This window comes from Myxine glutinosa, chromosome 6 (genome assembly GCF_964187855.1).
Source record: "Myxine glutinosa chromosome 6, kmMyxGlut1.1, whole genome shotgun sequence".
NCBI classification, from domain to species: domain Eukaryota; kingdom Metazoa; phylum Chordata; class Myxini; order Myxiniformes; family Myxinidae; genus Myxine; species Myxine glutinosa.
This window is the reverse complement of record NC_136266.1, coordinates 64,074,169-64,098,364: the sequence shown is the minus strand read 5'-3', so window position 1 is coordinate 64,098,364 and position 24,196 is coordinate 64,074,169. Positions and strand designations below refer to the sequence as shown.

General features: G+C 46.0%; 1 protein-coding gene across 1 annotated transcript in view; it reads right to left on the bottom strand.

Annotated features, from left to right (window-relative positions):
• LOC137429399 (voltage-gated delayed rectifier potassium channel KCNH8-like) overlaps positions 1–24,196 on the bottom strand; it is a 723,799-nt gene that overhangs the window by 370,065 nt on the left and 329,538 nt on the right. The gene's annotated exons all lie outside the window — the stretch shown is intronic.

The following is a 24,196-nucleotide window of genomic DNA, read 5'->3' as shown; positions in this document are numbered from 1 at the left end:
CCCAGCTCTCTCTGTGCTCTGTCCCCCAAATATTCCTACAGGTCGCACAAGATCTGCCAGCAACCCTCTGATGGTTAAACTGCCGAAATCTCGGCTCTCTGCTCACCTTCACTCTTTCATTCCTCTTTTCTCCCGCCTCTGGAACAAACTCCCTCACTCCCTTCAATCCCACTCCTCCCTCCAGGTCTTTAAAACAGCTGTTCACCACCATCTCTTATCTTCCCCCATCCAAAACCTTGATCTTTTCTACCCCCGCTAATTCACCCCAGATCCACCTTGTTTGAAATTCCAACTTCTTTCCTGGAAGTCCTGGCAGTGTCCATATGTTTTATACCTCTCCCACCGCCCCCTTCCCATGCCCCCCCCCCCCAAAGCCCTCACCCTCTCTCAGATCTCTCGATGTCTCCATGTCTCTCGGTCCCTGCTCTCAAATGTTGTGTTTGTGTCCTTCCCCCTCTCTCCCCATCTTGTCTACCGCTCCCGATGTTATATGTTTTATGTGTCGGTTTGTCTTTCTGTGTGATTAATGTTCGCTCTTTCACGAGCCTCGATGTTGTATACAAAAAAAAAAAAAAAAAAAAATTTCGCAGAGATGTAGCGTATGTGACAAGGATGAAATGATTCCATTTTAGTGAAGATCCGGATTCGGATGCGGCTACTAGAATTTAAGTGATTCTTCACCATTGGGAGATAGGGCTAAAACCGATACATGGCACGATATCTCAAAGTTATGGACGGATTTGGACGAAACTTGGTGGACCGATTGGGTGTGTGACAAGGACGAATCTATTCGATTTTGGAGAAGATCTGAATATGGATTCGGATACGATAATTCTTTAATATCTAAGTGATTCTTCACCATTGTGGGATTGGGAGAAAAGCGATATGTAACATGATATTTGAAAAAGTTATGGATGACATGACTAAACTAGGTGAATGAGTTGGTTAGATGACAAGAACAAGCCGATACAAACTGTTCAGCCTGGAGGAGGTATGTGCTCTACCGAGTGCCGTTCTAGTTTATATTGTTCCAACTCTGCATACCTGTGGCCCATCACTGTGCAAATATATATTTTAGGTATTTAAGGCCGTTTTATGAGAACTTTCCAACAAAGGTGGGAGAGGGGGTTTGTTACTCTATTATTTCTCAATTTCAAGCAAGGCGTCTTTGCATTCTGTTTTATAACTTATATATTCGCTAAACACACATGAAGAGGAACACAATTTGAAGATAAACTGCATGCCAGGGGATGGTCATTAGCGTATGTTGCATTATGGATTTCTGAGACACCATGGCATAATGAAGTGCAGTGAAAGGAAGATAAGCCAAGCAGTACATACATCAAATAAACTCTTTAAATGTTCCAGAAATATGCATAGTTTTGATTATCTGCTACTTGGTGAGTGCATTATAGATGCTCTTTCTGCAGTTATGGTCATAATCTTGTGTTGCAACCACAATGTGTCATAAGTATTCATTTATGTCATATGCAGCCTGTGTCTGGTGGTTGCATCGTTGCCGGAAGTGTGGCTGTGCCTTTGACACATTTTGCAATGAAGGTTATAGCAGGAATTTGTTCAGGATGGCGGCGATAATTCGGTAACTCTTCAGGAAGGACACCATGGAATCTTTAACATCCACCCATTAATGCTAGCAGACGGGACTCCCAGTTTAATGTCCATCTGAGGAACGGCACACGTTGATGTCCATCCCAACGTTGCCTGCAAAACACCAGGATGATCATTTCTAGCTAGGTGAGAATTTGAACCCAGGCTATACAGCTCGAAGGTGAGTGTGCATAGCTCTAAGCTATCCTGCCAGCCCCGAGTTAAATTTAGATAGTGGTAGATCTTTTGTCAATCTTTGCAACAAAATGTTTGATGTGTTTGTAGACATGTAAACTGAAAATAGCCACAGAAAAAAAAGAGAGTGTTAGATAAAGAAGAAGAGGTTCGTACCACAGACCAAGCCATTATATAACTTTAAAAAAAAAACACACACACACACACACACACACACACACACACACACACACACACACACACACACACACACACACACACACACACACACACACACACACACACACACAAGCATACAAGCATACAAACTGGCAGCCCATACCATGAGAAAGTTGTATATACAGTATTCCCTCATGAGACAGCCTGCCAGCCTCGGGGGAAATAAGGAAGGGGGGGGGGGGGGGAATGGGGCAGCAGGGTGGGGAGGAGAGGGGGAATCCATTCTGAGCTGATAATGACCAGGGAGCGAAAAACGCATCAGTGGATTGGTTCCTTTCCCCCAAGGGGTGGACTGGCGATTTGCCTATAAAAGGCTGCTACAGACCGTGTTGGCTGAATGAGGCTTTGTTGAACAGTGCAGCAGTTGACACTGCTTTATTCAGTGCATGGTTTGTGCTTTTCACAGGCTGCAACTCAACCTGAATGCTATACAGTGCCTATAGAAAGTCTACATCCCTTTTCAAATGTTTCACCTTTTGTTGCCTTATAGCCTGGAATTAAATTGTATTGAATCAGATTTTTTTTCTACCTTAATTTACACATCGTAATCCACAACTTTTAAGTGAAAAACAAATTCTACTACCTTCAGAAAATGAATTAAAAATACAAAACTAGAATATCTTGTTTCCGTAAGTGTCCACCCCCCTTATACTGGCAATAATTGTAAATGAGCTCAGGTGTAACCAATCACCTTCAAAGTCACACACCAAATTAATTGGCCTCCACGTGTTAAATTGTAGTTATTCTGATTATTTACAAATAAAATCAGCTGTTCCTGTAAGTTTCCTCTGCTGGGTAGTACATATCACAGCAAAGACTCAACCATGAGCACCAAGGAGCTTTCAAAAGATATCCGGGATAAAGTTGTGGAAAGGCACAAATAAGGGGATGCGTACAAAAATATTTCAAAGGCCTTAGAAATCTTTTGGAGCACAGTCAAGACAATCATTAAGAAGTGGAAGGCGTATGATACCACCAAGACCCTGCCTAGATCAGGCCGTCCCTCCAAACTGGATGACTGATGAGAGAGGCCACCAAGAGGCCAATGGCAACTTTGCAAGAGCTACAGGCCTTTATGGCAAAGGCTGGTCATTGTGTGCATGTGACAACAATATCCCAGGTGGCCAATGTGGTGAGCACCTGCTGCCAACTACACCATTCCCAAGGCCTCGGACCTGGGAGGTACGGTCGCAGTGCGTGGCATCCACATCACGTCCCCTGCACCTCTCACATCCCCCAGTCCACTCACATGCAGCCCCCAGTAACCACCCATACTTGACCATGTCCAAGGTCTAGCCGACAGCCATGCTCCACCAGGAGACTCAACCCAGAAGACATGGTCCACACACCTCGGACACCCATAACACCACGTTGACCCCCAGACTACCCAACTACATCTGCACAACCCCGCATCCAAAATATTGGAGCCGTCGCCCCCATAGTCAGTTGAAGGCTGTGTCCTAATACTCTATCTATGTTTATCCCAGCCTCCAACACTTTGGTCTAACACACCTGGATCATAATGATGCCACTGGTTTCAGTGGCTACCACAGCCTCTTCACAAAATTCACCCTTAAATGATTGCTCCTAACCCTTAGATTACTGATGCCAATTATTTCTTTACATTTCATTATCTTCACCAAAGAATGGTGCTTCTCCATACACTTGCCAGCCGAGCATGGCCCCATTGCTCGGCTCGTTCCAAATTCCTAATTCAACAATCCCATGGCTCTCTTCCCAAGGCAAGAGTCCACAAATCACAACAGATCATCTGTAGAAGGTCATTCTCACACCATCATGTTCCACAGATGCCCCAATGGTTGTCCGGTGGGCTATAATCATTCCTGTCCATGTGGTTCAACCCACGTCCATAGACCAGCACAGCATGGCAGGTCACCACATGCTGGCTGTCGAAGAGTCTCAGGGAGAGGCTGCCAGGCCGCATGCCTGGGCGGTCACCACATCAGGCCCTTGATGGCCATCCGTGGTGCCGCCACCAAAGCGCGACCTACAACACCTCCCCCTAGTGATCCTCATTATACACCATCCCAGGTACCTGTGAGAAACCACCTCGGACCCCCCAGAGGTCTTAACCTCCAGCAGGGTCCAGTGACCCTGCCAGCCCAAGACACTCGCTCAGGCGGCGCCCCGATGGACAAGGGACGCCACACTCCACCAGACCCCCCATGAGGCCCAGGTCGTACCATGTCACCCATGGTCGGACCCACCTGCAAATCTTGCCAGCACAGCCCTACAGCTGGCTGGCATAACCAAATTTTGAAAGGGGCACATTTTCCCCAAGGCCGACCCCAATTAACTCTCCTGGTCCGAATTTCGCAGCATGGGACCAACTCTCTCCAGCCAAATTAAACTGCGAATTAAATTTAAATTTAATTTAAATTTTCCTTTTGGAAAAAATTGGCCTCGTGTGTCCAACCGCTGCAGCTGCAGGTAACAACCCCCTCCTCTGGTTGCTCTGCCCCTCCCTGCAGCTGTTTCAAATTTACTATGGGGACCAGTTTTTCCGAGACGCTATCTCCCGACTCTTCCATGTCTGAATCCAGCTCGGAGCCAAAACACCACCCCTGCTGAGTATGCAATTTCGGAGCCTCTGTTGCCCAATTGTTGTTTGTGGTGAGGGTCCCCTTGGTAGCTTGAATCTCATCCTGGAGATATGGGACAGACCGACTCACCTCACCTCCAAGACTCTCTTGGACCTGAGCAACCTCCTCCCCGATGATACTGTCCAAGTTATCCAGCCGCCCCCATGTCACATCATTAACCTGATCCCCAATCAATTCTGGCCCCAGCAGGTCTTTTTCTATACATACCCGGATTTTTACCCTGTGTTGCTCCGCACCACCGTCCTGGTGCTGCACAATTCCCAATTCCTTCCCTTGCTGGTGCATTGTGACATCCATGCAAGCCCAACAGCCTTCGAGGTCTTTTCCAGCCAAACATTCCCCATTTAAATTTGAGTTTCCCCTATTTACCTCTAAACATGTCGTCTTATGTGTCCCATGTGTATCGTTCTTTTATTCTTCCTTTTGCGTTTTCATTCCATTAATTAGTCCCTTCAATTCCCCCCTCCATTCATCAATTTTTTCACTCTGGGCACTAATTTTGTTCTCCAATCGCTCACCCATTTCCTTCATTTGTTCCTTTTGGGCATTCATATCTCCTCTCCTATTATTTTCCATTCGTTCCTCCATTCCCCTCATTAATTTGAAAATGGCCTGAATATCCATCAGATCCGTTCCCATTGACCCCGGCTCCCTCATAGGAGAGAGGGGTGGAGGAATGAATATCCATCGGATCCGTTCCCATTGACCCCGGCTCCCTCATAGGAGAGAGGGGTGGACGAATGATCGGGACGGGGGAAGTTCCACTCCTATCCTAGAATCCCTCTATCTCCGGCTTGCTTCCATACTCTTCGGGATCCTCCACCTGATCGGCCCATGCCGTTCACGTCCGCCATTACGTGCTGACCAAGCAATTCTCCCTCGCACGTATTTTACCTCAGAAAAAATAGATATTTTAAATATTTCGCAAACACGTTGTTGCACTTCACACACTAATTTACGACAAAATTTTGAGACCCCGTGACTACAATTACCTTCCCCCTTCTACCAGGGAAAGACAATCGTCAAACTTTTTGAATTCCAAATGCTGGTCGCAATTTGCCCTCACAGTCCACAGTTCCTCCTCCTCACGATCATGGTGAAGATGTCAGAACACGACTGTTCACCACCGGATCCAGCAACGGAGAGATACAAAATTGTGGCTGCTCACAATGAATGTCCATCGCTCAAGAGCGCACCATATATGTCCCCGTTCTTTAAGAATGTCCCTCGCTCCGGAGCACCCCAACACAAGAGAGAAGGCCACAACGACAGCGAAAGAAGAAGAAAGACAAAATTTGGGGACACAACAGTTCGTGATGAATCTCCCTTGCGCAAGACGAGAAAATGTCGGCCTAGTGTTCCTTTATAGTCAAGGCTCTGACATCATCTCACGACGTCTCCGTGTCTGCTCCTATCAGCGGGTCCCATCTTAGCAGTTCTTGCGCCAATCAAATCCTGGACCAATCACTGCTCTTCGAGGCGTGGCCTCACGGACCTTCTGTGCCTGTCTGCTTACCAGGTCAATGTTACCCGCGGTAGTGCTCAATGTTCTGCTTCCGGTTGGTTTTTATTTAGTGTGGTTAATGGGCGATTTCTTACCATTTGTGTGTGCTGCTGGTGCCATAATGAACAGAGGCCATTACATACAGGGGATTAATTCACCCATAATCACTAGCTAATTAACAAACCCCACCCCTCTCATGGGGACAAAGATACGCTCTTCCACGACATACGGTCTACACAAATTTCCAACTTATTACATGGGGTTACGTCTTCTTCACGACAGTCGGAGCACACTACCTATGCATTCTACCTGGATTAAGGTATTGCATACCCCCTACAAACGTAACATGTACACACTGCCTTCAGAATGTAGTCCAACCTCTCACATTTTGTTCTGTTACAGCCTGAATTAAAAATGGATTAAATTGAGATTTTTTTGTCACTGATTGCTCCATAAAGTCAAAGTGATTTTTTTTTTTTTGAATTTCGACAAAATAATTAAATATGAAAAGCATACCATTTCAAAAAGTCGTGGACGACATGACAAAACTTGGTGGATGAGTTAATTAGACGACAATAGCAAGCCGATTAGATTTTGGTTCTGGTCCGAATCCAGATCTGGCCTATCAGTGGGACAGGAAATGTAAACTGTTCAGCCTGATGGAGGTATGCTCTCTACCGAGTGCCCTTCCAGTTGTAAATGTGTTAATGTGTGCAGTAAATGTTTGGAATCTTTCCAAAGTGTGAAATTATTAAAGTAAAAGGGTGTGAAACATCAAGTAAAATATTCTGTCCCAAAAGAGTGAAAATGTTATCCAAGTCACTGTACCACCGCTCCGAGTGTGTTTCACAATGTACATCATTTTTCAATTGTGGAAGTATTATTCTATCAGCCTCTAGTGTGATGTTGGCAGATTTTCAAGCAGATGGAAAATGACTGAGCACAAATGGCAGAGTGAAAAGGGCAGAGAAAGGATGTGAAAAAGCAAGAGCAGAATTTAAGACACGTGAGTTGAGGTCGTCCAGTCGAGTTGCAGACTTGAAACAACTATCTCCATCTTCTCAGGTCCAAAAGACACAAAGTCCAGGAGCAGTTGGGTACGACTGGGAAGGGTGGGTACGGAGAGTGAGGGGTTGGGTACACACGATTTGGAAGCAAACAGAATTGAGGCATTTGGCCTTCTCATGAGCGGAGTTGGCTGTGCTTCCATTTGAAGAGAGGAAAATGTTGGAAGGGGAGCATACACCATAGACAGACTAAACAAGTCGCCGACAGATTTTAGAGGAGCGAACCAAGTTTGAAAGTTCACTCTTGTGGTTGGACAGATGTTGTTTTCTGGCTCTCCTCTGTGTGAATGGACACACACTTGTTGTAGACTTTTTGGAATGCACTGAGTTTGCATTCGGTCGGGTTTGCCTTAAAGCAAGAGAAAGCAAGTTGTTTCAGAGCAACTACCTCACCACATGATTCAGTGTAACATGGGCGGGAAGAAGGGGAGGATAATTGAAGACGAGTTAGGATGAATCTCTGCATGAGAGAGAGCAGGCTTCTGTGAAAGAATTCCCAGGCTGTGTTAACATCAGAGGCAGTAGATATGGGAAACTAGTTCTGAAGAGTGATTGCTGCTTGCAGTCCCTGCCAATCTGCCTGAGTGGAATGCCAGACTCACCAGCATTGAGATAGCTCTCTGAGAATAGCCAGAGAGATGTTGACTTTCACAAGCATATGATAAGATGAACCAATTGGAGCAGAGGAAGAGCAGGAGACATTTGCAGGAAAGTTTGTCATCACCAAGTCTAGAAGGAGGATTTGTCATTGGGAGATATCTGGATTGGAATGTTCACAGATTGAATCAGTCCCATGGTGTCACTGCAGTCGTTTGATGAAGTGCCATGGCTAAGGAGAAGTACCAACACCCAGCCAAGTTGCATGGTGACAATTTAGTTGCCACCAATGAGGAAGAGAGTTTTGTGAGGAGTGCGTAAAAGTTTGTCCATGTTGGCTAAGAGAGATGTAGATGGAGTCATCACTGTTAGGAGGATGGTACAATACACAGATAAACAAGAGGTGGGAGCAGAGGTGAAGTTGCAGCCATAAGTACTGCCAGGGGTTGGGAGGTACAACATCAGTACAAGGGCATTGAGAAATTGAGTTATTGGTGTAAAGTGGAACTGAGATGATCTGGTACCTATCAAATCGTACATCTGGTACTGCTGGGGCATGGTCCAGGCCTATCAAATCGGAGGAGACAATAACCTGGGAGAGAGTAAGGTGTCAGGGACGTCCTGTGGGAGGAAGGATTATGTCAAACAGATGATGTCTGATTTATCGGTAGCGGCATGGATTGAGAGATCCGTCAGGTTAGATCGTAGACCTCCGATGTGTGAGGTCCACACCTTTAGAGTTAGTGGGGAGGAGGTGTTGGGATGGTGCAGGATGGGGGGAGGATTCACGAGGTTGTTGTTGAGTGGGGGTATGAGGTGAGGGGAAAGGTTTTGAGTGTGTGGGGTATGGGGGAAGGTTTGAGTGTGTGGGGTGCAGGGGAAGGTTTGAGTGTGGGAGGCATGGGGGAAGCATTGTTTGTGTGATGGGTGGAGTGGAAGGATTGCGTTTGGGGGGTGCAGTGGAAGGTTTGAGTGTAAGGTGTGAGGGGTGCGGCAGAAGGTTTGAGTGCATGAGGTGCTTGGGAAAGGCACCCCACACTACGTGCCTTAAAAGGACCATCACATTCTGTCTGTGGGTGCCAGCCATGATGGCGTATTGTATTGTGGAGCTCCGGAAGAGGGAAAATAACTTTTCATTGGGGCCACCCCATGGGTGGGACAGCCCGTAGGATGACTCCCCCCAGAAAGACATGGGATGGGGGGAAGAGAAGCTCAAAGAAGAAGAGCTGAGGGAGAGGACACAGCAGAGCTTCCGGTGGGCAGAAGGAGCCATGCAGAGAGAAAAGAAACAGAGGGTATGGAAAGCACACCACTTCTTTCAGCAAAAAACAAGAACATGCGGTTACAGTGGGTTAAGGAGCAAAAACATTGGACACTGGAGGATTGGAAAAACATTGCCTGGTCTGATGAATCGTGGTTCCTGCTGTTTCACATTGATGGGAGTATTAGGGTATGGAGAAAGCCACATGAGCACATGCAATCATGCATCCATCATGCCGCGTGTCAACATTGCAGGCTGGAGGTGGCGATGTGATGGTGTGAGGTGTGTATTCATGACACACATCGAGCCCCTTTATAAAAGTGGAGCAACATTTGAATGCCACAGGATATCTGAACATCATTGCCAATCAGGTGCATCCCTTCATGGCAGCAGTGTATCCATCTGTGAATGGATTTCTTCAGAAGGATAATGCCCCATGCCACAAGGCTAGGATTGTCCAGGAATGGTTCCACGAACATGACAGTGAATTCAGATTACTGAAGTGGCCTGCCCAATCACCAGATCTCAATCCAATCGAGCATCTGTGGGATGAGATTGAATGAGCCATTCGGAATAGAGAACCATGACCAGCCAAATTGACCCAACTCTCGGAAGCATTGGAGTCAACACACGCCAACATCCCGGTGGAATGCTTTCAACACCTTGTAGAGTCCATGCCTCGACAAAGTGAGGCGGTGCTGAAGGCAAAATGGGGTGCAACCACGGACAGAATTTGGGGATATATATATATATATATATATATATATATATATATATATATATATATATATATATATATATATATATATATAGTTATGGATATGAGAATTGTGTTTAATTGTTGTAAATATCACCCTCCTTCCTCCATTTGGTGTGTAAAGGTCAAAGGTCGTCCCCGTAGTTATTCCATATACAATCACATAGCCAATCATAGTCACCTTGTTCAGTAGTTATCTCCTTATTATGTGTATTAGATTAAGGCTTTGTCTTCCATTAATTGACACTCCATTGCACCAAATTCAAATAAGGTAGATTCCCTTCGCATTACCCTTTTGTCATCAATTGCCAACTGCATTGGGCGGTTTTCGGCGTGCGGTTTTCTGCATTCGCCGCTGCTGCTTTGTGGTTTTCGCCGCAAAACACCACCATTGAACACGCGGTCAGATCGGAGAAGAAGGGGGAGGAGCCAGCGAGCCCCGACCCGCCAATCAGGACCGGTGAGAGACCAGCTCGGGCGTGGCGCAGGTTGATTGGGAGGCGCGCTATAAAAAGCGCGTGCGGAAGCCTTTGAAAGAGTCAGAGAGAGATGCGGCAGATGAGTCCAGAGGGAGGAAGTGACAGAGCCCCACGAGCAGTACCAGGCAGCGTTGACTCCACCAGGCAGCGTTGACTCCACCACGCAGCTTCGACTCGCTGCTAGGCGGGAACCAGTTTGCGGTGGCATCGGTGGCATCGGTGGCCGTCGAGGTCCAGGCCGACGTCCCGTGCGGGATCAAGCCCCAGCCAGCGTCCAGCTGAACCTTCCTCTCCCTCCAGCCATCCACCTCCTGCCATTCCTGTCATCATCCCCCGTGTAAGTGTGCTTGAAGTCTGTCTCTTGTCTTGTCCCTGGGTATAAGTTAAGCCTGTTTAGATAAGTTAATATTTGCACTGTGTCTCCTTCCATTCTTTCTGTCTTTATTTTCTTATTCTTCCTTCTTCCTTGGTTTCTTTGATTGTGTAAGTAGTAGTAAATAAATCATATTCGTATTTCCTACCTTTGTTCTGCTTCTTCTTCACATCCGTGTCGTCTTAGTGATTTCCTTCATTGAATACCTGTGGCACGATTTGGCCAACGTTTCGGAATCGGGTTAGTTTCTGTTAATAGTTCGTGCCGCGGTTGCTAAAACCGCTCGGCAATTAACATCTGTCCGCGGTACGAACGGGGCTGTGCACCTGCCTTTCCGGAGGTAGCTGGGCAGCGTCAGGGACCCCATCGGTCAGTCAGAGACGAGGGGATTAATCCCCCCTCGGTAAGGGGAACAGAGGCCGACATTGGGCTCCGTAACAATATATATATATATATATATATATATATATATATATATATATATATATATATATATATATATATGTAGGGAGCTATTATGCCCCTCCCCCTTTGTTATTATGCTGCTTTACCAATTACCAAGTATAACCAATTATATGTTCTGTTTTCCTTATTACTGAACTCTTTATAATACTTAAGTTCTTTCTTGTGCTTTGAGGATGTGTAATATCCTAATAAGGAGTTCTTTCCTGTGTGCTCTTAGCCTGTGTGGGCACAATCTTTCAGTTCTCCTCAGCTGGCCTTGGCTACAGTTCTTATCTCCTCATGACTTTTCCAATATCCTGAATGTTGACACCTTTATGAGTATTCACCCTCCCTTTGTTCTTTCTCAACCAAAGTTCTATACAGAAAGTTGTAAACAGGTTGCCACAGATGGCTGACCATCTCCTTATCTGAGTTAACCTATGAGTGGCCTTGATGAGCTTCCTCTAACTAACTGAACAACAGGATGGGACTATGGTGGGGGGACCGATGAGCCCATTCTGGGACCAATGAGCCCATTCTATCTCTGTATCTTGTGAGCTAACCCCACCCCTGATATTCCTTATATAAAGCAAGGTTTAATTGATTTAATTCAGAGCATCTTGCTGTACTGTTGGTCATTTCTTGTGAGTTTCAGTGCAACCTTTGCTGTCCTCAAGCTTGAGTAATCGAGTTCTAATAAATATATCCGTTGCTCCTTTTCTCTGAGTCTTTTGAGTCCCAAGTTCTAAGTCTCAAATCCGACAACTGGTGGCAGCGGTGTCGATCAGTCTGTGCAGTCCGGGACGCGGTCCCAGGCAAGTGAGTGGTGAGACCAGCTAGCAATTGATCCGGGTCAGGTGAGCTGTGGGTTTTTCTTTTGTTTTTTCCTTTATAGCATGGGGGTCAGTCCAAATTGTAACCCACTCTCTTGCTCGGATGCCGTTTGTTCCGTTCCCTGCTCGAACCTGATCCACGAACCTAAATTTAAATACGGACCGCTTGGGTCCCGGAGCAACTGACTGTTTATGGACTCGTCAGGGTAACGTTACGTAAGGGGGGTGCCCACGTTGGGCGCCCGAGGTTAAGGGGTAATAGATCTCTGGGTTGTGAGGGTAAGGATAAGGGCGGTGTCCCGATCCGAGGCCTACCCGGGAGACGTCGGAATTATAAGTAAGATTAGAAGTATTATAAGGGCGTAGGACGCCAGGAGAGTACAGTAAGGGTAGGTTAGAAGGCCGTACTTCGCGAGGCGGGCGAACCTCACGGGTACAAGGCTACGGGTCTCTCAGAGTTAGGTAGAAGGCCGTACTTCGCGAGGCGGGCGAACCTCACGGGTACACAAGGCTACGAGCCTTTCAGAGTTAGGTAGAACGCGAGGCGGACGAACCTCACGAGTACAAGGCTACGTCGGTAAACTAAATTTTCCTAGGATGGGGAACTGGATGGGTAATAAGACTGTAAAGGCAGGTGAACCTCTTAGAAATACCCCAGCATTTTTCATGTTTCGGAGGTATGGCTATGATGCTGCGAGACCAGGGAAGTCATGGGTTGCGCTGACTAAGGATCTAGGTGAACCGTGGCCCAAAGGAGGGTCTTTTGCGCTGGAAAAATTGGACGTGTTGTATGGGGCATTAGAAAAGTTAGAACAGGACACGAAACACTTCCCACCTGACTATTGGAAAGTCTTTGGTTGGTGGAAGGAAGAAGCGATGAAGTGACAGGCAAGATCGAAACAGGCCAGCCTGGCCGGTGAGGTATTAAAACTCAAGGGCCTGAGGAAACAGGTGAATAAAATGCAGGATGAAGCGGTTAAGGAAATAGAGAGGCAGGCTAACGAGTGACTGATGCCGCTCGTTGAAAGTCAAGTCCCCGTGGGAGGGTCAGGCAGATACCAAACCCCTACCCTCCCAGCCCTGAGCTCTGTCCCGGGGTTCCAGGCAACACCACCCTCCCTGCCCCACCCTTTTCACCCCGACTCACCCTTTCCACCCCGGTCTAAGAATCCCCTTTCTTTTGAATGATTGAGACATAAGGCGTTGTACACGACCCACTCAGGTCGTTGTGCTGTGAATTTTTGCGACTGTTCACACTGCTGAATGTGCGCAGTGGTTTGAAATGCGAGCTGGCTTGTCAGTCACGTGGTATGGAGAATGTATAGGGAAACGCATGATTTAAAATGCGTTGCCTAGGTTGGCAGGGGAGTGGCTGTTGGAGGTGCATGGTTGGAGTCGATCCGGTGTTCGCGCGACGTCCGAGAGACTCATTGGTATATGAATGAATCAATAAATGTATATATGGATGTCTGTCATTGAAGTATGTATTTGTGTCCATTGTGTGTGTGTGTCATTGACGTATGAAAGGGTTTCTTGTATGCAATGTCGATTGGTATTGGCTACTTGTGCGGTATGTATGGATGTGTGAGGTGTATTAGGCATGAATGACGTGGGAAAATAGTAAAGAAAATCTTGCTGAAATTAAACTATTGTGAGTTTTAAAAGGTTGCATAGAAAGCTTAGAAATAGTTAAGGGGGCGTAGAAACACTTACTCGGATATTTTCTCCAACCTGACGGTGTTGGAGAGTAGGTTGGAGGTTTTTGTATTTCTCCTGTGGCCTGTGATCCGACTGACAAGGTCCCAATGTATGATGTCATGGAGGAAAGACGTGTCTGCCTGTTTGTCTGATCGTAAGTCTGTGGTGCGATTCCACGAAGGGCCAAGGTTTAATCCAGTAAATGGGAGTTTTATGTTGTGGCAAGTGTGCGAGGGGGCACATCGGAGCACGCGAGTGGGGGTATTTGCGGGAGTGCACACCCGTGGTGAGTGTTACAGGGAAAGACATATGGGAACTTTTTATTTTCAATAAACAGACTAGGTTATTTTCTTGTTTATTTGTTTATTTACGAAAAATAAATAAATAACAGGGGGAGGTAGGTTAATGGTGGTTTGTTGGCGGTAAAATTGGTTGAAAGTCGAGTTGAAACAATTTATATTGGGATATTGGGATTCATAATAGCTATTGGGCAGGTGGGATTGAATTTAACATTGGCTATTGGATAAATATTGAAATCCATGCCGGGAATGTCGATTTTAACGTCCATCCGAAGGATGTAGCACATTGTGAAGCTGCACATGGCTTGACAGGACATGGGAGCCAATGAGCTGTGTAATGAGAAAGATTAAAATTATGTCATGGTGTGAAATGCCGTAGAGGTGTGAAATACACACCTTTGGCCTGGAGGGGAGTTCTTTTGGTAACTTACTTCCATGATTTACGTTCCATTGGAAGGGGAATAGGAAAATATGGGAATAATATGGAACAAATCGACAAGACAAATTGGGGTACAAACTCACCATGGAAGGAGAATGGAGGTTATAGTTTCATTGTTGTGTCTGTCTGGCTGTCTAGCAGGCCATGGAGTTATATTTCTGAAACATGGATTTCGACAGTAAAGACAGGTGTGTACCCTGAGAAAATTGTGGGTTGTGGAGTGGGCACTTTTGATGGGCAATGGGGGACAGATGTTGTGTGCAACAAAGGTAAATAGATTGGATTTTGGCAAGGTTGAGTGAGATATGTGGTTGGATGGGGTGTGAAGGCGAGTTATGGCAGCTCCAGGGAGCACTCCTGGTGTTGGGTCTCATATAATTATGGTTAAAGTACATGTGCAGACAAAGGTGTGCTTCGGTTTGTATTACTGGCAGAGAAAAGACAACAAAGTGGCAAAGGTTACAGTTCCACAGAAGGAGAGCGAACAAGGAAAGTGGCTGGGCTGTTGATAAAACCGCTGGGTTTTATGTTGATTTAAGTTGTTGTGGATTTATGTTCAATTTTAATTTTAATTCCTATAGTCTAGTGCATATGGGACGGGGAAAATGGGAGATGACGTCAGTGTGCTCCGAGTATTGTAGTGATGGGGGAGCGCAATAATATAAGGGGTGACTGCAAAGCGCATGTTTCAGAAGGGAGTAGTTAGATCAAATGACGCTGTGTGTGTGTGTAGAAGAGTATTGTCTATTGAGCAGAGTATTGTGAGTGGGGGTGAGTGCATTGTATTGAATGAAGAAGCCTGGAGTCAGTGTGTGGGCACAGGTGTGCAAACCCAGGTGTATGGAGAATGGTTGTGTGAAATAACTTGTATGGAATGGATGGCTCGCTCGCTGACAGCTACAATCCATGTGGATTGTGACCGACGCTAACATTTCTATGAATGTATAAATGGAAAATAGTTATTTAAATAGATATTGTGTCATGACACAAAGGGTTGAACGTGCGATTCCAGGAATGAGCAAGTATTTTTGATATAAGCTGATGTTTCAAGTGACGATTTGAAATGTTGGAAGCTTAGATCAATCTTAAAGATACAAGCTTTTCATCTGTGAGCCGGAAGTCGACCATTTGTTTAATTTTAGATACTATACCTAATATTTACATGTAAATGCATGACTGGTCTGGATTTGGACTGCTCTGTGAGTTTTTGGGAAAACGGTATGCGCAGCTGGATTAAGTTTGAGTGGTTGTTTCATATACTCTGGGTACATGTGACTTAAAGGATGAATTGGACTTGCTGTGAACAGTGTAGATGCAAGAAGAGATAGACCGGGACACAATGAGCTGCTAGGTGAGCCATTGAGGTGGATTAAATGTTTTGTTGTTGTTTTTGGAAGTTCGTTGTTGCATTGCCAAAGGTTTCTGTGTAGTGTGGTATCTGTTGAAAGTGGATCACCTGTTGTCTTGTGTGGCGTGAGCAGGGATGTATGTAACTGCCTGGGTTCAGGAAAATAACTTCAGTTGCAATTTGGTTTAAATTAAAGGTTAACGTTAGCTGGAAATTGGACAAAGTCAAAAGTTTGACCAAAACCAAAAGTGGTGGTTGGACCAAAAGTCCAAAGTGGAAATTGTCAAAAGTGCTTTAAAAAGCTACGTCCAATTTCATTTTGCCATTTGTAGAAGAAAATTCACTGCATTTAACATGCGTTTCCTTTAAACGGGCTTGGTCGGGCCAGCGTACATTTCAGCCAAAGTCTTATCTGGTTCACTCCCACACCAGGCCCGACTCGTGCTGCGACCTTGGTTGAACTGTCGGTTTAATTTGCACAGGAAATGAAATAAGGGGATTATAATGGGAGAAAGTGAACATTTGTGGATCTGGGGACAAGCTGGTTTGAATGTGTACCTGGGGTTTTCTGTGTGTCTATGTGTCTGTCTGTCTGTCACACTGGACTCTTGGATGGGTTTTCATGAGACGAATTTCAGACAAAACCCTCTTTGTTATTTCAGAATTGATCTGCACCCCACCTCACTGTGAAATGGACAGGTTGTGTGTGTGTCTCAGAGGTTTATGGACAACGTGGAGTGGCTGGTGCGAAGGGAGTGGTTGGGAAAGATGGACCCCCTTCACGAATACCCGTGGATAGTAGTTTAAAATAGGTAGAGGGTACAGGTAAATTGTGGTGGATATGGGCTGTGGTGCGCGTGGTAGAATTGGGAGGGCTACTCCAAAGCATTTTGCTTCCCCGCGCTATTGCGGTGATAAATGTCGCGGCCATCAAAGGGCGGACACTGACGTTGTTCGGGGCAATGCAAGGGCGGACGAGACGGCAGGAAAAGCCGCCAACCAAAGGATGGACAGGTAGATAGTAAAGTAGATATTGACCGCCTTGGCAATAGTCCTTGGAATCGTGGTTTGTTGTGTACTAATCGAGGCTTTAGTCCTTGCGTGTGTGAGAAAGTTTACCACAGGATGGACACTGAAGACGACACCAGAAAAGGCCATGGTGATGACCGACAAGCTGACCGTGGGTCCAGATGACACTCCGGCCGTCGACGTGACTGCAGATCGCGGATCCTGGAACGACGACCCGAACGAGTCACTGGGCCGCGACAATGAGATCTCCGCTTCCGAAGATTGTTCTTCCATTGTTGATATTACTGATAATAATGTCGATTACACATTTGCGGACCTCGAAGCATTTCAGGCCGCCAGGAGGCCGATTCCTCTGGGCCCCAACGCGTCGCATGCAGACGTCAACGAGTTCCTAAAGGACTCCTCTCATTTCTTCTCGATGTGTACGGCTATGACTGTTGCTGACCGCCGACGCCGCAAGCCTACGCCACCTGAGAATAATGTTACTGATGATGTTACCGGTGATGATGGGGGCCACATGCAAGGGCCCCCGGCTGATGTTTATGTCTCAATGCAGGCTTTGCCTCTTTATGTATCACGAGCTCATCTTCATGTCTCACAAGCCCACAGTGAGTCAAACGCCACTGACCCAGTCCGGGATTTGGACCCTGCTGCTATCCCAAGCCCGGATGGAGAGGAACTCGATCATGAAGATACTCCGAGTTCCGAATCTGATTGTTTTGGAGATTCGTCCATGGATAACAGCGATGGAAGCAGCATCGCCTCGGACGATCTCGACTTTGACCCAAAGGAAGTTGCTCTCCCTCCTTTGAAATCCGTTATGCTTTGTTTTATGGCCATAGGTTTGAGCCACCTGATACTGACGATGTTGTGTCTTCCCCAGATCACCAGCATGTAAGAGACCTCATGAACATGAATATCGATTGAGCGCTGACGATTTCCAAGGATTTCTCCTGGGGAAGCCTGGGCGAGCTCCAGTTGGGGGGGGAGTCCGGCTGCACCTCTGTGGACCAAGGGTGGGTCGGAGATCTCCCTGGGTGTGGACCCCGGTGGAACCAGAGGTCTTCGTTGGGGATTTGACACGCTATTCGATCTTCATGTCTCTACGGTCTCACCTCATACACCCATCTACACCCGACTTACATCATACATCCACTAACACCCACTTGCACCCAGACGCCCACGGATCTTCCTGCTGAGTGCGCTGTGCGGTACGGGGTACGAGACATGCTCACTGGGAGGCATCCGTGTGGTATGTTTAGTGAATCTTTTACACTGTCTGTTTTGCCTCACTTGGAGGTTTTTCCTTTATGCCATTTGTTCACCCTGCTTCTACGGCCTTACAGTGCATACTCACATACAGACGCGAATCATCCTACTGGGTACTGTGTGGTGCTTTGCGTGCGGGACATGCTCACCGGCTGCCTTCGCGTGATATGTTGAATGGCTTTTCTGATTTGATTCATTTCTGCTTTGTTTTGAAATAAAGGCCTTTGATTGGCTCATAGATAACTTTGTATCTTAGATCCAAAAGGGCGGTATGTAGGGAGCTATTATGCCCCTCCCCCTTTGTTATTATGCTGCTTTACCAATTACCAAGTATAACCAATTATATGTTCTGTTTTCCTTATTACTGAACTCTTTATAATACTTAAGTTCTTTCTTGTGCTTTGAGGATGTGTAATATCCTAATAAGGAGTTCTTTCCTGTGTGCTCTTAGCCTGTGTGGGCACAATCTTTCAGTTCTCCTCAGCTGGCCTTGGCTACAGTTCTTATCTCCTCATGACTTTTCCAATATCCTGAATGTTGACACCTTTATGAGTATTCACCCTCCCTTTGTTCTTTCTCAACCAAAGTTCTATACAGAAAGTTGTAAACAGGTTGCCACAGATGGCTGACCATCTCCTTATCTGAGTTAACCTATGAGTGGCCTTGATGAGCTTCCTCTAACTAACTGAACAACAGGATGGGACTATGGTGGGGGGACCGATGAGCCCATTCTGGGACCAATGAGCCCATTCTATCTCTGTATCTTGTGAGCTAACCCCACCCCTGATATTCCTTATATAAAGCAAGGTTTAATTGATTTAATTCAGAGCATCTTGCTGTACTGTTGGTCATTTCTTGTGAGTTTCAGTGCAACCTTTGCTGTCCTCAAGCTTGAGTAATCGAGTTCTAATAAATATATCCGTTGCTCCTTTTCTCTGAGTCTTTTGAGTCCCAAGTTCTAAGTCTCAAATCCAACATATATACACATATATATATATTGTTGCGGATATGGGATTTGGCCTCTATCCATATCCGCTTGTAAATATTCCCCTATTTCCCCAATACTCCCCAACTATCCCCAATCCCCCATTCCCTAGTCCCATTGCCTGTAAATAACACTCTGTAGAACCGACCTTCCCCGTTTTCCCCCATTAAATGTCGTGCCCAGGTCCACCGCATCTCACGTAGACAACTTTCGGACATCTTGCTAGTTATTCTTAGTCTATGTCAGTTAAGGACTCGTTTCCATTAATTCTGACTCTTCGTTGCACCAGAATGTGATTATATGGCACCAGTAGTGAGTTTAGGACCTTCCCCTACCTCCTCCCATCTTCCCCATGAAACTACAACAACTACAACAACAACAACAACTACAACTACAACTACAACAACAGAGGAGTTTGGGGGCGGCGCGGCGCGGGGAGTGTGCGTCCTCACACCGGCGTGGTTAGCCGCCATTGCCCATGCGCTCCACGGGGTTACCACGAAGGGGCCGGCTGTCAGCTCCTCGTCAGGGGCGGAGCCGGTAACCCCCCCGCACCCAATAAGAAGGGCGGACCGATTCCATCTGGGGCGGAGCTAACGAGCCGAGGGCGTGTCACTCCCCGCCGGATATACGCAGCCACTTACCGGACGTGACGTCAGATGCGCCCCCAGCTTGAGAAGACAAGTCACCACCTCCAAGCGCTGAGTGAGACCTCCCGCATCTTTGGACTGGACCGGGTCGATTTTGCCCCTGAGCCAAGGTGCACCTTGAGCCATCGAAGACCTGCCCCTCCTTGCCATCAATCCCCGTGTGAGTCAGTTTTGTCCCGTTTATCTGTCGTCTGTCGGGGCTAGATAAGAGTGTGTCTAAGTGCCTGCCTTTCTATGCTGTCCCTCTTGTCATTGTAATCTGACCTTCCGCCCTAATATAACCTCCTCTGGAGGTCTTGAGAACTGAACCCTTGGTGTCGTGTCATTTTAATCCAGCCGTTGTGTCTTTTCCATCATTGATTTAGCATAGCGCGACTTAGTCAACGTTCGAGTATAATCGGGTAACTTGTGCGGACACGGCGGCCATTCCGCTCGGCCCACCATAACATCAAAGTCGTGTCTGTAACAATATATATATATACACGTATATACAGTCACGTGAAGAAGTAAGTACACCCCATTAAAGTTTGGAATTTTTCAACATATTTCAACATACAGCTATTTGATCTTCATTTCAACAATATTGATAGATAAAGGTGATATAATATAACAAATATCATGAAACATTTACATTTTGTAGTCCATTGTATAATTTAAAGAAACATAAATGCAAATTTCGCATATGGAAAAAGTAAGTACGTATAAAGTAAGTAATATATATATATATATATGATCCACCATGTGATCCACCATATGATCCACCACCATTAAAATACATGTTGTTGTTGTTGTATCCACCGTGCGGTGACCCGGGTTACGCCATGACGCCGCCATATTGATTAACCCGGGTTACCTCGTGAGATACGGCAATTCTCAAATCAGGGCCATTTAACAGTAACCCGTTCTCTCGTGAAGGCTAAAATGACCCGGAACATCCACACTGGGCATGCAATTCTTCAATAAAGTTTGTTTAGATGTGATACCAAATTCAAAAATCAAAATAAACCGGGAAAATAATGCCAATACTGGCGATCCAATGGGTTGTGTACACGACTGTACCAGCGTAGACCGGCCCCAGTATAATTATAGACACTGCACGACGTCGTACTGAACTGAGTGATCAATCAATAATTAATCAATGACCTAGTTCTGCTGTGTATTGCATGGAAACGTGCTTGTTCTTGCCAAAACGTATGGGTCACCCCATGGGTGGGATGGGATACAAAAAGACCTTGAGTGATGCCATACTGCCGAGCAATAGCACGCTGTTTCATGCCGTAATTTCGTAAACCCACCACTCCATGACAAACAGCATTGTCGAGTTGACGGACCATCTCCAGAGGAAGCGGCAATAACTTTTGGAGACGTGCAGCAGTTGTTTTCCACTAATACAGAACGCAATAACCATTGTATACCCGACTGTGAAGCCAATCATCAAATGCACCTGTCCGTACATTTTGCCATGCCACCTGTGATATAATCCTGTTGTTGACTTCTTGCTGCGACAGACAATCAGTGACATGGTTCTTTTAAGAAATAAATCACCAAAGTGTAAAAGAAACTCACCAGATTGATATGCTGAGTTAAGAAAGTAAACCCAAGTCAAGAAAAAAATATATTGTTGTGGATATGAGAATTGTGTTTTTTTATTGTTGTGTAAATTGTTGTAAAAATATCGCCCTCCTTCCTCCAGTTGTGTATAAAGGTCAAAGTGCGTCCTGTAATTAGGTCATAAACAATCACGTTAGCAAATCTTAGATTTCCTCCTTGTTGGTAGTTTATTTCCTTATTCTATGTAGGTTAAGGCTGTGTCTTCCATTAATTGACCCTCCATTGCACCAAATTCAAATAGATAGATCCCCTTTCATTGTCAATAACAAAGCCTCTTGCCCACTGCATTCGCCGCAGCTATTGGGCGGTTTTCACCGCGACTCCATTAGCCACGAGGTGGGCTTGGAGAAGAAGGGGGAGGAGCCGCCGAATCCAGGGCGTTGGCCGCCCCTCGTCATCAAGGGCGGAGCCAGAGAGCCCGTGCCGACCAATCAGGGCCGAGGTGAGCTCACCGATGGGCGTGTTCTAGAGGCCGGCGGCTGGATCGCCCGTGGCATTATAAAAAGCGCGCGCGGAAGCCTTGGAGAAGTTGAGTCAGAGATACGGCAGAAGTGCGAAGTGCCAAGTGCGAAGTGCCAAGTAGAACAAGTGCCAAGTGCGCAGTGCCAAGTGCGAAAGAACAAGTGCGAAGTGCCAAGTGCCAAGTGCCAAGTGCCAAGTGCCAAGTGAGAAGCGCCAAGAGAGAGTTGCACAGAGGTACCAAGAAAGAGTTCTAAGGAGCAGCTTTGGAGAGCGCACGGTGCACCGGGGGAGCTTCGCCGTGCAGTTTGGAACCGCGGCGGTTTGGCGATCCCAGCTCGAGTATTGACGGCGGCTGTCCGCTTCCAGCCCGACCGATCCCCGCTGAACCTTCCTCTCCCGCCAAGCTATTCCTCCTTCCAATCATCCCTGCCTGCAAATTCCCCATTCGTGTGAGTCCGTCTTTTGTTTGTTCTGTCCAGGGTATTAAGTAAGACTGCATAGGTAAGCTAGAATTTTCACTGTGTCCTTCTGGTCCGTCCCTCTGTCTGCTTTATTTTATTATCCTTCCTTCTCCTTGGTTTCTTTTGGTTGTAAATAGTAATAAATTATATTCGTATTTCCTACTTCTGTCTTCCTCTTCTTCACATCCGTGTTGCCTTTGTCTTTTCCCCATTGAAAACCTGTGGCACGATTCAGCCCACGTTTAAGGAATCGGGTCTTAGTAATTGTTAATAGTTTGGGCCACGGTCGCCATCCGCTCGGCAAATCAACACCTTATCCGCGGTCCGTAACAATATATTCCATATTAAACGCCAAGTCTGTGTATATATATATATATATACACACATACTAGCAAAAGTACCCAGCGTTGCCGGGTAACAATGGGTCGCTTCCTGACAGGAATATGATGTTCACAATCTGGGTTCTTCATCGAGAGGGAATTTTAAAGACAGATCCAGGTACTACAGTGGAGCAGTGACGTATCGAGTAAAAATGATGCTCAGGGCGAGATGTCAATTTGCCGCCCCTTTGAAACTTCCCATAAGTCTTTGAATAGTGTGTGTGTGTGTGTGTGTGCATGTGTGTGTGTTTGTGTGTCCCCATGTGTGCGTGTGTGTGTGTGTCCCCATGTGTGTGTGTCCATGTGTGTGTGTGTGTGTGTGTGTGTGTCCATGTGTCCGTGTGTGTGTGTGTCCGTGTGTGTGTGTGTGTGTGTGTGTGTGTCCGTGTGTGTGTCTGTGTGTGTGTTTTTTTTAAATATCTAAGCTCAAAAGTCAAGGCTGCATAAAATCATCAATTTTCATTTTGTATTTTTTTAAAACTATTTTCGTTATTTTGAGCATACGGAAGAAGAAGAAGAAGAAGAAGATGTCCGAATACATACAAACGGACGCGCACGGACGGGCTTTGCATTTTGAGATGCTTTCTGGTTTAGCAGTGGTGTAGCAACTGGTCCTACCCCAGCCCCCTTCCCCAACTCAACCCAATTATTTTATTTCCACACAAGGTTAAAGACCACAATGCGATAAGCTCCACAAACTCTTAATCCGAACCGATCTTCAAAATTCAAACTTACGGAAGAAGAAGAAGAACATGTCCAAATACAAACGGATGCGCACAGGCTTTGCATTTTCAGATCCTTTGTGGTTTAGCAGTTGCAACTGATCCTACCCCTAACACCCCTCCCCCCCCCCCCCTCCCCGCTCCAATCCACCATTTATTTCCGCACACGGTTAAAAACCACAATGAGATAAGCTTCACAAACTCTTAACCCAAACCGATCTTCAAAATTCCAACTTCAGAATTGACTCTAACAGTAACAGCAGTCCCAACTACTAAAATAGTGTTCTTTGATAATAACGCTTAATTCAAAAAACTTGTCTCCGAGCAGTTCCCATGGAAGTAACAATTAAGTTAAAAACAATTATTATGTTTAAAAATTTTTTTTAACTAACACCACAACGAGAATCCCAGCCTCGCTTAAATAAATGTATATATACACTTAGTTATAAAATTGCTAGACATGGTAAATTTTGTCAGATTTCACTCCAGATTTGGACATTATTTAGTCTACAGCATCCAATCCTCATATCCGAATCCAGATTTTGATGATATGCTTCAATTATGTAATGATATTCGATTGTGTTTCCAAGGCATGTTTGAGTAGGCAAAAACAAAATGGCGGCTTAAGAACCCAGCGAAGTGCAGTGGGCAGACCAAGATGGCGGGCCAACATATTGGTACACCACCACATTGTTTTTGTTTTTTCTTCTAATGAGCACCTCGTTAATCATCTTCAAAAAGGATGTTATAACACATCCAAACACCCAGTTTTCATCCTTGCAATCTGTTGGAGGTCCCGGTGTATGCATGCAAAGTTTGGGGCCACCAGGTTTCATGGTGTGGGAGTTATGGGAGAGACAGATGGACAGACGGACGGACGGA